Source organism: Lepidochelys olivacea (genome assembly GCF_965140295.1).
Source record: "Lepidochelys olivacea isolate rLepOli2 genome assembly, chromosome: 10".
NCBI lineage: Eukaryota > Metazoa > Chordata > Testudines > Cheloniidae > Lepidochelys > Lepidochelys olivacea.
This window is the reverse complement of record NC_140420.1, coordinates 35,687,333-35,702,860: the sequence shown is the minus strand read 5'-3', so window position 1 is coordinate 35,702,860 and position 15,528 is coordinate 35,687,333. Positions and strand designations below refer to the sequence as shown.

The following is a 15,528-nucleotide window of genomic DNA, read 5'->3' as shown; positions in this document are numbered from 1 at the left end:
GAGCTGAAAGCGCACTGGCGTGGCCACATCTACAGCAGCATTGGGAGCAGTGCATTATGGGCAGCTATCCCAGCATTCAAGTGGCTGCAATGTGCTTTTCAAATGGGGAGGGGGTGGGGTGGAGTGTGTTGTGTGTATGTGGGGGGGGTTGGGGGGGCTGAGAGTGTGTCAGCACACTGACTTGTAAGTACAGACCCCCCTCCTTCCCACGCCTCTCTCTCTCACTCACTCACTCAAAGCAAACATTAGCTGTTTGGTTTTTTACATGGAGCTTTGAAAGGGCCAATTCCACATTCCTCCCAAGTTCACAACAAAGACAAGAGAAGGAGTACTTGTGGCACCTTAGAGACTAACCAATTTATTTGAGCATAAATTGGTTAGTCCCTAAGGTGCCACAAGTACTCCTTTTCTTTTTGGGAATACAGACTAACACAGCTGTTACTCTGAAAAAAGACAAGAGAGGCCACTTCAGTTAATGGGATTATGGGACGTTTCCAGAGGTCAATCGGAGCGCTGTAACGTAAATCCTCGTGTACACTGGACCTGCAGGTCTCACCCAGTACGCAATAGCCGTTAATCCTCTAGTGGAGGTGGAGTATAAGGAGCGCTCCAGCCAGGGAGTTAGAGCGCTGTACGTGCCTTGCCAGTGTGGACGGGGAGTAAGGTAGAGCACTCTAGGAGGCTTTATTGCAGTGTAACGTGCAAGTGTAGCCAAGCGCTAACTCCTTTCTGTGACTTTGGAAAAGTCACTTCCCCTCTCTGCCTCAAAATGTAAAGTGTGAAAAGTGTGACCAGCCAACCCTCCCAGCGCCCTTTCGGGGTAAAGCCATTTACATCTCTAAAGTTCCAGCCCCCAAACCTCCACCTCGGGTGACACACATGTGCAGGTACAGCCCACCAGCTTCAATAATGACCAATATAAATTCTGCTAATCTCCCTAAATAAAACCACCCAGTAACCCAGTGCATGGAGATGTGCTGGGACACCAGAGGATGGGAGAGGACCAGAGATTTGGCTGCCTTCCCCCGGTTAATATGCAGAACACCACTGAGATCAATGATCAGCTAACGGCACCATGTGCAAATTAAGAAATCTGGAGAGTTTACAGCCATCCTTCACCACTTGTTAACACTCCCAATGGCCTTGTAGGCATGCTGAGCAGCAAGGGCAAAAGCACAGAGCCTGCAGAACCCCACCCAGGAGAGCCAATTGTCCAATGCTAGCCAGGGCACTGTGGCTGCTCCAGATTTGGTGATGACCATGCTGATCTCTGCAGGACTGGAGAGAACCCCGAAGCAGCTTGTGGCTGTAGGTGACAGCACTGCCCAAGCCGCTGCTGGCAGGAGCAGAGGTCGCTGTCTCTCAGCCAACTAACAACAGCTAAGCCAGCTCCTTGCCAAGCAGCCAGCATGATCACTGGCCATAAGGAGGGGAGGTGTTGTCTAGTGGATGAAGCGCAGGAGTGCTCCTGTATTTTAATCCTGGTTTTGGCACACCCAGTCTGTGGATAAATCACTTTCCCCCACCACCCCCACTTCTGTGCCTCAGTTTCCCCATCTGTAAAATGGAGAGAATACCACCTCCCTTGCAAGGGTGGTGGTCTGACTACTAATGTCTTTTGAGCCAAAAATTCAGTAGAAGTCATGCTCTGCTCCCTACAGTGATTGGGGCCCACCAATATTTAATTCAGTAAAAGCCTTTTAAAAATGTATTTGATGCTGCAGCAGAATTTTTAGAATTTCTACAGTGCTTGGAAAAGTCAAGAGACTGTGCTGCAGAATTCCGCTCCAGCTTTTCACAGAGCCCTGGGGGCTATGGGCTAGAACAAAACTGGCTGCAGTCGAGGGGACCAGAAAAAAACAGATTCAACTGGGAGTTGTCTCACCACAACCTTCCTCAAAAGAGGAAGACTGGTAACACAGGTGACGAAAAGAAATTTTCAGTGTTAAATTAAATGCATTTTCACAGTGAAATCCGTCCAAACTGCTTCATGAGGTGTCTACACACAGGAGCCACCAGTAAACCACTAAAATACAGTCATCTCTGGGGTATAACACATCAGCTATTTAACAGCACACAGCAACGCAACAGATTAGTACAGAAGGTACCATATCAGTCTGCAATTACAGGGGGGAATTCAGAGAGGCAGAATGCAATTACTCAAGTTTGAATTGAGCAAGAATTTTTTTTACCTCTCTTTGTGAAAAATGCCATGAGAATTCATGACAAGCAACCACAACCTCTCTTAAGTCTCACTGCAAAGACAGTCCGGAGCCCTCTAAGACCAACCCTAGTTCAATACTGATGGAAGACTGCACCCTAACGAGCCACCAATACCAGCACCTAAATGATCCATAGAAAACTGTCACCCAAAGACTGACTCGGCCTAGCTCCATTTAGCTTCCAAGATGTGATGAAATCACAGGCAAAGGTGACTCCAAGCTAATCAGAGATTTCAACAACAGAACAATAACCTCAAACCCCAGGGGTTCCAACTCTATAGAAGGCACTTAGGTAGCTCACAGCACCTCGCTAGCTTTAGCAATACACAGCCTCACAACTCCCAGGGAGGCAGGGCAGCACTGTTACCCCCTCTCCATGATGGAGAGCTGAGGCCCAGAGGCTAACTGATTTGCCCAACATCACACAGGAAACTTACGCAGAGCAGGGCCTTCTCACACCTTCTAAGCCAGCGCTCTAACCACTGGGCCACCCTTTTCTTTCCTTCAGGTCCTTCTGTCTTGAGCATAAGAGGAATGCCAAACATGAGGCCTACCCAGTCTGCAGTATCAGCATCTTTAAACACAGTGCCTGCCTCATTCCAGCCTATAAACCCCTAAAGGGGGAAGGCACCTCTTCCTCCCTCCCCACCACACTGCAAGTCTCTGCTCTCCCCCACACCTTACTCACAATCACCACCTACCAAGCAATTTTCTTTGAGTAAACAGATCAGTGTTCATTCAGATTACACAAGGCAGCTAGAGTCCTTTGCTCTGCGCTGGACTACATAGACCAATGTATTAGCTCAGAAGCTGGCTGTACCCAGGCAGGAAATCAGCAGGCAAAATCAAGTCAATCCTAGAACTTCACTCCAGCCTCAGATTGACTGTGCAGTACTGTACTTCCTTCCTGCTCTGCTGGGCTCCAGGGGATAGGACATTCAAAGGCAAGAGCCGACGCCGTCTGCTCGGGTTTGTTTTATTTATTTATTTATTAGAAGAGTGTATTCATCCACCCTGCTCTGGATACAGATTAGCAGCTGCCTTTGCTCAATATCGTTGTTCCACAGGCCTTGAGATGGGAACTGTGGGTACTTTGATGTATGGATTGAAAGACTGTCTAATTTCATTGGGGCTTCTGAACCTAGCTCTGGAACTGCTGCCTAAAAGCAAATTCTTCCCACGCAAGAACTCCTTGGTGGATCACAACTGGAGATCTACCTGCCTGCTAGAGCCACAGTCTACCTTTTTTTTGGTGGTGGGGGAAGGGGGCTATTTCTGTACTCCTGCTCTAGCCGGAAACACACAGCTCTCATACAGCTCCCCTAACAAGACACCGGCTTTATCTCTTGGAAACCAGTTGTTCCTCCTCTTGAGCACCACATCCATTACACCTTTTCCACCATGGAGGCTGACCAGTTAGGAAATTTACATCCATGCTCCAGTATCCCACAATGCACCACCTCACCACACCGGTTCTCAAGTCCTCAAAAATATGAATCAAATGCTGCACTGAATTAGATCAGTCAGATCTTCTACAAGAGTAGCACACATTGCCTTTTCGTATCACGCAGGCCCACGAGCAGCAGACCGGCTCAGACCGGCGGACCCTGGCTCCTGCCTCTCCAGCGTATGCCGCTCAGAAGTTTCAGCCGGAGGATGAACGGTTGTTTGTGCCATTGTTTCTCTCCCCTGTGAGAGGTTTGGAAATTCAGTTTCAGAACCCTGATATGCAGTATAGATGAGAAGCAAGCATTTAAACTGGGAGAAGAACAACTGTTGCACAGACATAGAAGGTACACACTTGAAATCTAAACAAGCTAACAAGAGGCCATCCCCAGAGGCTGGTGGCACAGCTATAATGGCACAGACTACATGACATGGCCTTTTTAAAGCCCCCTGGAGCACTGCTGGGAATCTGGTCACATGGCTGAGAGCAAAGGTAACAAATGATTAAATTACACAGTTGCCAGCTTATAGGAAACCCAAGGCAAAGCTGTGAAGGAGCACAGCATGAAATTGTTTGCCCCAGGGTCTCCCCGTGTCTGTGCCAGCAAGACCCAGATGACACGAAGCAGGGCAAAAAAAACTCACTGGGGTTTACAGCAGTGGGCAAAAGACAGGTACACGACATACACAAACACTGTCATCACAGCAAACACTTTCAGAGTGAAGCCAGAACAGCTCAGAGACGCTTGGAAGCAAGCTGCTACTCCTACAGTCTCTATACAGACTCAGGCTGGTACAGTCACCCTACAAGCCAAGAAGCTATAAAAAGCAAGCATTAATCAGAGGCTCAAATATTATTAGCACAAAACACAGCAGCCTTTATAGCCAAGGATCCCCGGGCAGCACACTGTTAGATGCTTTCAACATACCTCTCAACCTGCAAGAGACTAAATATAGGACACCAGCCACCTAATAGGAGGAAAAATCTTAATTGCAAGCAGCTCACGGGGAGAAAAGATAGTGGGACGTATAGTGATTCAGCTGCAGCTGCAGTTTGATCTGCAGATCTCGCTGGAGCTGGGGGGATTGGTGATGTGGGACAAGTTCCCCTCGGAGGTAATTGTCTCTGAGGCCGGTTTGGTTTTTGGTGTCTGATTTTTATTTTCCTCTTGTTATTTCTTGCCAAGGGCAGAAGCACAAAAACACCATATCTTGCTCTTAGGAGTTCATGGACTCTTGCTGCTTATCCCCACCAACCTGGAGTCATAATCCTCCATTTGTGATACCGTCATCACTTCTATAGCAACCAGTTGGGAAGTCACAAGTAAGAAGAGGGGCCATACGCAGCAGGACCAGGGCCAATGCTTAAAGGAATCGAGAGCCCGTTCTCATGAAGGCAGCTTTGCAATTAAAAGGAGCAGGGAAATTTGGGATAGACATGCACAAGGTTTTCCTTGAGACATCAGCTACTCTTTAAAAAGGACCCAGCCTGGCCCTACTGATGTCAACAGGAATTTGGCCCCAGATTTCAACTGGACCAAGATCTGGCCTCAGTAAAGCTAACTCAGCACCAGGGCCAAGCAGAGCAGAAGGTAATTTAGCCCCAAATTACTGTCCTGGGTTCAGGGCACAGCTGAGAGGTATGCAATCAGGCTCCTTCCTCTTTCTTACCTTCGTGCCCGGTGCTGTAAGTGCTGATGCTGCCGTGTTATAAGGGCACTTTCCCAAACAGGGCCACTGTGGCTACTCCTATACCAGCTCGCAACCGGGTGCCCCGGGTAGGGTGGGCTAGTGAAGCCATGGTCCGACTCCGTCTCTGCGGCCAGCGATGAGGCAGAGCTCCCCATGGTTCCCCCCTACCCAGATCACGCCAAGATTTATCCTAGGTTAGGTCCGAGCCAGTGGAAAGGGGCGAGGTGTTGCGGCATGGACTGGCGTAAAGATCCCAACACTGTAGAAAGGGAGGTCGGTTCTGATCAAAAGAAGGAAAAAAAAAAAAAGGAAAGGAAAGGAAAGGAAAGGAAAGGAAAGGAAAGGAAAGGAAAGGAAAGGAAAGGAAGAGAAAGAACAAGGTATGATATAGACCACCACCACTGGGATTCCCAAAACCTGCTAATGAACTCTCTGAACAAGACAGTTCCAGAGTTTATTGGGGATGGGGAGGTTTTGTTTTAACAGGCCAGTCCATCCCAATCTGGAGGTGGGAGACGCAGGGTGGTTTCATGAAGGCTTCCTTTGGCTAAATACCCTAGACTCCTAGCTCCCTAAATTTGGGGGGCAGCTATACCACACCCAACTGTACTTTGGGTGTGATTGACAATGCCTGTGGACACCTACCCTACTGTTCCCAACCCACCAGGAAGCGCAGTTGGTGTAAGACAACCGAGCAGAGCCAAGCACAGAGGATTGTCATTAAGATAAAGGAATCTAAGGATAAACCGTAGAGTCCCAATCACAACACCTGAAGCACCAGCTCTTGGGAACGACTAGCACAGAAAGGGTTTCTGAAGGCCCCAAACTCTGAAAATCTGACAAGCCAATTAAGTCAACCCTGAAAAGTAGGACTTGTCTGTTTGTCTAGAGAAGCGGTTCTCAAAATTTTTTTACTGGTGACCCCTTTCACACAGCAAGCCTCTGAGTGCGACTCCCCTTTATAAATTAAAAACACATTTTTAATATATTTAACACCATTATAAATGCTGGAGGCAAAGCGGGGTTTGGGGTGGAGCCTGACAGCTCGCAACCCCCCATGTAATAGCCTTGTGACCCCCTGAGGGGTCCTGACCCCTAGTTTGAGAACCCCTGGTCTAGGACAAGGAGGTGTTTTTTGGTTTTTTTTTTAAAGGAATAAAGTTTCATTCCTTTTTTTCAGCATCATCATACTAAAAGGGATGGCAAGCAGATTTTGTGCCTAGGCTGGTAAATTTTCCTCAACCATTTTTTGCATAGTGGAATAAAATGTGAAACATTTACACCCTTCCAGGTAGACTAGATTTCTAACAAACATTCAACAACAAAAAGGGGCAGCCCTTCTTCTTTCTTGTTCTTCCAATTTTCACAATTTACTGCATCAAACTTCCACAAAATAGAAGTATAGGAACATTTACTTTCTCCTTTGGTCTTCAAAGACTATATTATATTACACACAGACACACACCTTTTCTTAAGGAAAAATAAAGATCTTACAGTCTGAATTTGTGTAAGAAGGAAAAGGATCAAGGGAACATTTATCAGAGTAAAAAAGAAGAAACAAGGAGGGGGAAAAATTTCACAGCAGAGCTTATTCAATTACCCACCAGGATTTGCAGAGGCGAATGAATTGTAGGAAGACCTTCATGAAGAAGCAGCTTAGTACAATAAAAGACTGAAACAAAGACTGTAAAATACAGTTTTTCATTCCCAGGATTGTTCCAGGGGATCAAGAAAGGTCTCGGTGGATAGCAGACCTCAGAACACTGGAGCTCTTGCAACAGGTGCAGTTTTGCTAGAAGCTTAGCACCAAAACTAAATGCATTAGTTATTAAATGGATATTATTAACCACCTTTTAAATGGTTTCTTCTTTATTCTCTATGGTCTGTAATGATCGGTTAAAGAAAAAAAAAAGTCTGAGAATAATTATTTCTTTGCCCTTCCTTGATTTTTGTCTCCCTAATTGGCCAGCACAGATTCTGTGCATCTGCATTACCAAAAGGCAGCACGGCTCTGGTACATTGCTGCCAACACGAGAAACTCATTGATTATTGGGGGACTGGCAAAAATGGTCCCTTTTTTTTTCCTTCAATAACTGCCATCCGAGTAGTTAAGTTGTAAGAAGTTATATTTTCCCACCAGGGGGTGGGGGGAGGTGGAATAAAAAACAAAGAAAGATACTTAACATCCAGAGGACATTTCTCCTAAGATTAGTATAATTTTAAAGGTAGGTCAGATTTGAGACATGGTCTGTTTTGCATCTGCCTCAGCTGTTGATAACTTCAACAGTGTTACTCTCCTATATGTTCCAGCAGCCACTTTGGCTAAACAGCTGAAGGGACAGAGAATGTTTGGCACATGACCTACAGGGCTGGTAGGCTGAAACTTTTTCCCCCTCCAGGATTCAAATTTTAACAGGCAAGAGGGAAATTGAGATCAGAAAAATGCAGACACTAATGATTCACCAAATTAAAACACAAGCAAAGGATGGGAAGGAAATCTAACATTAAAAATCTTTCTGAGCACAGAGTTGCACAACCAGATAAAGCAACTCAACAGTCTCATTTGAAACCATTTCCTCAGCAACTCACCCAAGTTGAAAAGGCCACGCCACTCCTCTTCCCCCTTCTATAAGAGAAAGCCTCAGGGACATGCAAGTTTTAACTCCCCAGACTCTGTTAGGTGGAAGATAAGTTAGCAATGATGCAAGCAGCTGGCATCCAGCATATTACTGCTGCCCTGTCCCATTCCTCCTCCCCTGCCCCTCCAGGTCTGTTACAGGAAGTCTGATCAGCCACCCTGAATACAAATGTATTTTGGGAAACAGAGATGATGGAATCCTGGTTTAATACTACTCAGTAAACCTCTGTGGTGGGTGGAGTTGGGTGAAGGAAGAGATCTATATATAGGGTCAGGATAACCTAGCTAAGCTGGAGCTGTCTCTAACGCTATTTGGGCTACTTTTCTGTCAGCACTGTGAAATCGGATTGCTTTGGGCAAAGCATTAAATACCTCATCTTGGGCTGGACCCCTCAGCACTAAGAATGGCCCTCCCTTTAACCAACAGGAAACCCTGTTGTTAAAAATTGTGAGATCCAGTTTGCAAACAAGCAAGAGCAGGATCATAGTGTCAGCATTGGATGCCTCCTCATTTCAACTTTATGCAGAACTCATGCCGGCTCCCATGTCTAGAACAGTGGTGGTCAGGGAATGGCTTAATAATCCAACCCACCATTTGCCCTTCAGAAAAATAAGTGGTGTTTTTTAAAAATGAATGCAAGTTCTAATAATTACATGCTACTTCACATGGGTATTTAGCCATGATTAGTTAATTCTTTGCAGCAGTGTGAAAACAGGTAAAGTGCAATATAAGTGCTGAATATTAAGGATCTCACATTCAGTGATTTGTAAAACTCCAAAGGTGGAGAGGGCACACAGAAGGGTAAATAATGTGTGTTAAATATATTTAGCAAGTGATACAGCAAGCCACAGAAAACTTCACACAGGTGGAGGGGAGAAAACAAACACAGGCTTCCACTCCCTAGTTAGGAAATTCCTGGACATCTGGAGCTGGGGGACAGCAGATTTTTCCTCCTAGTGAAGAAGGCACTTCTTCTATTGATCTTATTTGTACTTGTATCGATTTCATTTGCTCCAGGACACAGGGGCAACACAAGGAAGAATGGGGTGGGGGGTTAGCTAGTAGAAATGAATAATAGTTAAGCACCTATGTGTTTTCTTTGTGGGTTTTAAAGTGCCGTAATGACTAGGTTTGGAGTGGTACAGTTAATTGCTCCGGAAATACTGTTTTCAAAACAAACTGATTTGATTTTTGGAAGTAAATTACCCCTACCACCACTCCCTCACATACCCTCTATCACCCACTTATCACCCCTCGCTCACACATCCCTCCCCAAAGCCACCAGCAGCAGCCTCCAGAAGAAGTGAGCCAGCCAGCCGGCAGGCAGGCAGGCACTCACAGCGCGGGAGGACCGAGGGGTGAAGCTCTCCCATGAAGGGCACTCTCCGGCCAGCCCAGAGCAGCAGGCGGCGGGATCGCTGCAGCAATGCCAGCTCCAGGGGTCACGCCGCTGCGAAGCCGATCCCGACCAGGCGTGCACGAGGCTCCGCTTCTCGCTCACACAAGTGGCTCGGGTCGGCACGCCGGCTCCCGGGAAGGAAAGCGAAGCGGGCTCCGGAGCTACCGGTGGGCGGCTGGTAGCGTTCCGGGGCTCCCAGCGACAAGTGGGCGCGCTGAGCTCCTGCCCCGCTAGGGAGACAGCGCGCCCGGGGCAACGCAACAGCCCAGCGCGGTCCGCACCGACCCCGCCTCGCTCGCTCCCGCCGCTGCCCAGCCCGGGGTGGGGTCGCTCCGCTCACCCGCCTTTCGGCTGCAGCCGCTCCGAGCCCCCGGGGGGCGCAGGGAGGCGGGGGGGCACCCTCTTCCCCACAAACTGTGGGCCGGCTGGAGGAGGTGGAGCCTCTGGCAGTGCCCTAGGATAGCAGCTGCAACTGCCCGGCCACCTCGCCTCGCACGGGAGATCCCCCCGGCCGTCTACCCCTCTCCTGGGAAGAGCAGCGTGCAGCGCCGGACACGCGGCGCAAGGGACTCGCTACCCGGCAGGAGGAAACGGGAGAGCGCAGGGCTGGCCCCACAACGCTGTGCTCGCAGGCTGAGCCCAGGGTCCGAATGGCTCACAGCTCGCACTGCGGTTCCCAAGCCGGAGCAGATGCTTCCAGCCCCAGAGCCAGCTGCGCACCACCTTGGAAACAAAGCGCGATGCCAGGGGGGCAGCGAGGGGGTGTATTTCGCGCCTGCAAGATGTAGCGTCACACAGTGATGGGTGTAAGGGAGCGCACAGCTCCTGGGGGTATGCTCAGTGACAGATTTAGAGTTAGGGGGGCCCTGTGTGCCGCTTCATTTTTGGGGACCTAGCCAATTCTCTCATCTCTCCCCCCCACACACACACACCCCATTTTCCCTCCTTCATCCTCCTCCTCTATTATAAGTAATGAGAAATAAATTAAAATAAAGTGAGGTACCTTGAGTGGGGAAAGGATGCAGGCTCTGGGCTGGGGCACAGGGTTGGTTACCTCAGGTGGCATGACTCCCAAAGCAACTGGCACCCACAGCCCTCCAGCAGCAGCTCCTAGGCACGGGGGGGGGGTAGTCTCCACATGCCGCTGCCCGCAGGCGCTGCCCCGCAGCTCCCAGCCAATGGGAGCTGTGGAGTCGGCACTCAGGGCGGGGCAGCGCACGGACAGACACACACACCCCAGGGACCATAGGTCATTCTGGCCGCTTCCGGGAGCAAAGCGGTGCAGAGGGAGGGAGGCAGAGGGGGCAGGGAGCCGCCTTAGCCCTGCTGCTGGCACATCTCTGTGCACCCCTTGGGGGGAGGGACGCGGCGAGTCTCCATGCGCTGCCCAGGGCCGAGGTAGTGCATGGAGCCGCCTCCTCCTCCTCCTCCCCACCAGGGGCGCACAGACATGGCAGCAGCTGGCCGCTTCCAGGAGCAGCATGGAGCCAGCAGCCACGGCATGCAGACAGCCTGCCTGAGCCCTGCTGCGGCACCAGCTGGGATTTGAGGGCAGTTTGTCAGATATTTTTCCTGCATTTTTTGGGGGGAGGGCTGTTGTTGGGGGCCCCCATGCCACCACACAGTTTGTTTCATGGTAAATCTGCTCCTGGGTATGCTGTAAGGGGGAGGGGGGCATCACACACTGATGTGTATATAGTTACAGGATGTGTGGGTAAGGGGTTTTAGAGTGATGGGTGTAAGCTACTGGGGGTGTGCATATAAGGGGGTCATAGTAATGTGTATGTAAGGCTGTGCATAGCTACACAAGAGTGTTTATGTCATGGAGTCACCCAGTGTATAGAATCATAGAATATCAGGGTTGGAAGGGACCTCAGAAGGTCATCTAGTCCAACCCCCTGCTCAAAGCAGGACCAATCCCCAATTTTTGCCCCGATCCCAAATGGCCCCCTCAAGGATTGAACTCACAATCCTGGGTTTAGCAGGCCAATGCTCAAACCACTGAGCTATCCCTCCCTGTCTTAGCTACAGGGGGTGTATGTGTAAGGGGTGTTGTATGACTGTGTAAGAGTAACACAATGCGTATGTGTTAGTGTAAGAGGATCATAACGGTAAGGGGAGGGTCACACACAGCGATCAAGGGGAGTACATGTTACAGAGGCATGTGATGTATATGTGCATGGGTGTCTATTTTGTGCGTAGAGGAGTGATGGGAAGGGGGAAATGTAAATAAAATAAGTAAGCGTTTAGCTCCATTGGGCCAGGGCTGAAAGATGCCATAGGGGTTCGAAGCAGTGTGGGTTTCCAGAGGATGTGGATAGGACTTCAATAAGAAGCTACACTGGGGGAGGGGAAACAGCTACGTTCCTTTCCATCCTCAGATGCCTTTAGGGAGTCACAGCTGCTGGACTGGGAAAGCAAACAGCCTCCCTAGGATGGCAGGAAAGTGTTTAAGCAACAAAACGCCACCACCTTCAACCCTCTCCTCCCTATATTTTGAGGCTGAAATAAGGCCCTGAGACTTCATGGCCATGACAGCATGCAGGCACCGGTCTGAATGGTCCTGTGGTACAATAGGTAGCCCCATAGGCTTCCCTGCTGGCAGCTGCAGCAGCTTAAGGGCGGTTCAATTGAAAAGTGGCCAGGTAGAAATTGACACTTCCTTGTACAGTCAGCGCCCTGCATGTAACTGCTGCCTTGGTGACAAAAAACAAAGTTTTCACTGCCGTTTCCACCAGTTAACCCTGCAGAGCCAGCACAGCTAGGGAAAGGACAGACTCCAGCTCACTGTGCATCAGTAAACAATGCTGTATCATGCATCCAATGAAGTGAGCTGTAGCTCACGAAAGCTTATGCTCAAATAAATTTGTTAGTCTCTAAGGTGCCACAAGTACTCCTTTTCTTTTTGCGGATAGAGACTAACACGGCTGCTACTCTGAATGCTGTTGATAGTTTCTGATCAGTTACAAAGTTGTGCAAACCCCCTCACAGCCTGTACAACCTCTGGGACATCAATAGGGTTGTGAGCAGGATGGCCTCATGGCTAGAGTACCAGCCTAGGACTTCAGAGACCAAAATTCAATTCCGTGCTCTGCCATAAATTTAATGTATGCTCTTGGCAAGTCACTTAGAGGGGGAATTAAGGCACAGAGAAGCTGACAACAGAACTGCAACATCCCTGGGAGGCAGGGCAAGGATAAATACAGTAAAGATTTTGAGGTGCTCAGATAATACAGTAATGGGGGCCAGATAAATATCTCTTGTAGAGAGCTGTAAAGGAGGGTAAAATTTTCCCTGCAGAGTCTATTACAGGTGGTGATGTGCCAAGAAGAGAGCACCCAAGTTCCCGTTACCAGGAAAGATCCTTTCTACAGAGTACATCAAATGTGGGGTCACTAAATGGCAATTATCAGAACCACATACTTAAAACCACCCCTTTAACAACATCATAGGAGCTACACATATGCCACATCTCTCAGTTCCATATCTGAACTCCCTATAACCTGGGATCATGGGGGATTTGTTTCTGGACTATCTCGGGGTGTCGTGGGGGGAGGAGAAGCCAAGAGCCAGGCTGGCTTGAGCTCCATTTAATACCACTTCCTAATACTTTGCAACATTGACACAGAGGGAGTGTAATCAGGGTATGACACACACAAAAAGGTCACAAGCAATAGGAATAGCAGTTTCAAGCCAGCTTCATGTCATAAACTCATTGCTGCTAAGGTCAAAGAAGTTTCCACCTCTTCTGTCTACAGCATGGTGAAAAGTAAAGCAGTGACCACAGCTAGAAGCAGGACACCAGGGCTAGACAGAGCAACTGTCTGATCAGGTACAGTAAATCTATCATGCCTAACAAACTTCAAGACAGGGGATTATACAGATTTGAAAGGGGAATCAAAATCCTAATTAAAAGCTACGGAAAAGCAGCTGACTGTGTCCTTTTAAGTGGCAACTAATCCCAGCACCCATTTCTGTCATTGATTTATGAGTAGGAAGTTCATTTTATCTGAATAAGCACTGAGATCGCAAGCCAACTGAGATTAAGCAGGGCTGAGTGTACACAAATTTCAAAAAACAAACACTGTGGAAACCCGGTGCTCTACTAAGCCAATTAACATTACTTCAATGAGGTGCAATAGGGCTGCTCATATTTTCCAGTTTATTAGCCAATTGTGGATAGATTTTGAGCACAGAGTTAACAATAGCACGTGAGCTGGCATGGCTGGTCTCATTAGCAACACTGCAGTAGTTTAAACAGGTGCCTCATGTGGCTAGGGGAGGAGGAGAAAGACAAGCCAGGCCACAGCATCCAATCTCTGCAAGCATTTAAGAGCAGGTCTAAATTTCCAGAACCCTTTCCCCCTCTGTGTTTATAGTCCTTGCAATAGACCCTTTATCATCTCGGTCAGCCCAGTGGTTTGCCTCACTTTTACAGTCTGCCTATTGAGAACAGTTGCATTATAAGCAGGAAGCTTTATGTTGTGTGCTACAAATGTGCTATATATTTAATAGGCATCGGAGTCTAACAAGAAGATTCCATGAAAGGAAAGCATGCGAGACTCTCATTAGAATAATGCTGCTTGGATGACATGCACACAAATTTCCTGTTTTTAGACAGATTTATCCTAACTCTGAATTTCCCCTGCAGCCAGAAAACAAACAGTTTCTCTTTCCTGCTACAGTTGAGTGTTGATTGGTCAAGAGCCGATCCTCCCGTTTGAGGCTGTGCCAGCCTGTGCAGGGTAGGATTGTTGTTATTGGACATTCACAGCTAGAGATAAACATGAGTAAGAACCAGGCACTGTCTCCTCACTCGACCTGCTTTATCAGATCTCCCTGATTCAGTGCAATGAGTGCTTCTGACACCATCTTTCCATACAGCAGCATCAACAGGGGAGCAGCTAGAGCAATAACAAGGGAAAGCCAGATGAAAGTGACGCTAAAATAAAGAGATCCTCTGTATTGACTGCCATTTACAAACTATGCACCCCTTCTGAACCAGCTGCTCTTACGGTCACTTAATGCTACAACGTTTGGAAATAACTAGGAATGAAGTCAACTAAAAACTCACCAAAAAACTACGCGAAAGAAACCGTGTTTACACAGCTCTTTCAGGCAGGCCTGAATAAAGAACCAGGTCTTTCTCTGTGCCCTGACAGTCATGAAAGGCTGGCTGTGTTAGATCAGCGGGGAAGTGAATTCCTGAGTCGAGGATCACCCCCATCAATGAGATGAGCAGATTTAACTACATTTTATACAGCATCTATTTCCCCACCCCTCCTCTAACCCATCTAATAGGCTACCCCATGGTGGGTAGAGTGATCACAGGTATGGTTGTATTTCAGTGGAGGTTTTAAAACACATTGCATTCCATGTCACTGTACAAAACTGAAGATATTCCACAGGGTAAAGGGAGTGTATGTAATTGCATGCCAGCTAAGCCACAGAGATAAGTGGACGAAGGGCTAGCCCATCAACACAGGACACAGCCAACAGCTGCTATAAGATGTGGAGTTTCAGAGTCACCAGAGGGAGCATGCATCAGGAAGAGCCAGATCTCGGAGCAGGAAGAAGTAGGCATCCCACCCTCTGACACTATCCCTTGGGCAATGCAGATCTAGATTTAGTTATAGTTCATCTGGGGAACATTTGGATGCCAGAGTGATGGGTTCTATAGAAAATCCTATGGTAGCTAGGTAGCAATATCTTGCCTACAGAACTTATCCTGCAATGTGAGAGATGAGGGCTATGCGCAGCATCCATACCGCATCCCTGCCCCAGTCTACAGAGCCGCTCTTAAGCCCTTGCTGTGCTTTATCAAGCCTCCTTTCATGATACAGGGAACGAAAGACTTAATATCTGTAAGTTAGCCAGCTAAAGTTACCGAGAACCCTTCCTCCAGGTTACAGGGTTTGGAGTTTCCCTGAACTAGTTATTTACTGCGTCCTTATTTCCAATTCACTGTCCTAGGTTTTGGAGGGCCAGTGTTTCGGAACTGGCCTCAAGCAAGTGGAGAGGTCAGATGAGCATTACAGGCAGTAGGTTGTTATTTGGTATTTGCATCAGAAACAAACCTAAAAAGATAGATATCGGAATAACTGAGAACTGCCCAAATGTCTGCACACGC

At 48.2% G+C, this 15,528-nt stretch overlaps 1 protein-coding gene across 3 annotated transcripts in view; it reads right to left on the bottom strand.

Annotated features, from left to right (window-relative positions):
- Positions 1 to 15,528, bottom strand: part of CAPN15 (calpain 15) — a 95,735-nt gene that overhangs the window by 66,073 nt on the left and 14,134 nt on the right. The window contains exon 1 of one of the 3 annotated variants that reach the window (XM_084641432.1): positions 9,339 to 9,573. The exons of the other annotated variants lie outside the window; for them this stretch is intronic. The gene's annotated coding sequence lies outside the window, so the exon portion shown is untranslated. Of the gene's footprint in view, positions 1 to 9,338; positions 9,574 to 15,528 lie in introns of those variants that run through there. 3 annotated transcript variants of the gene reach the window in all.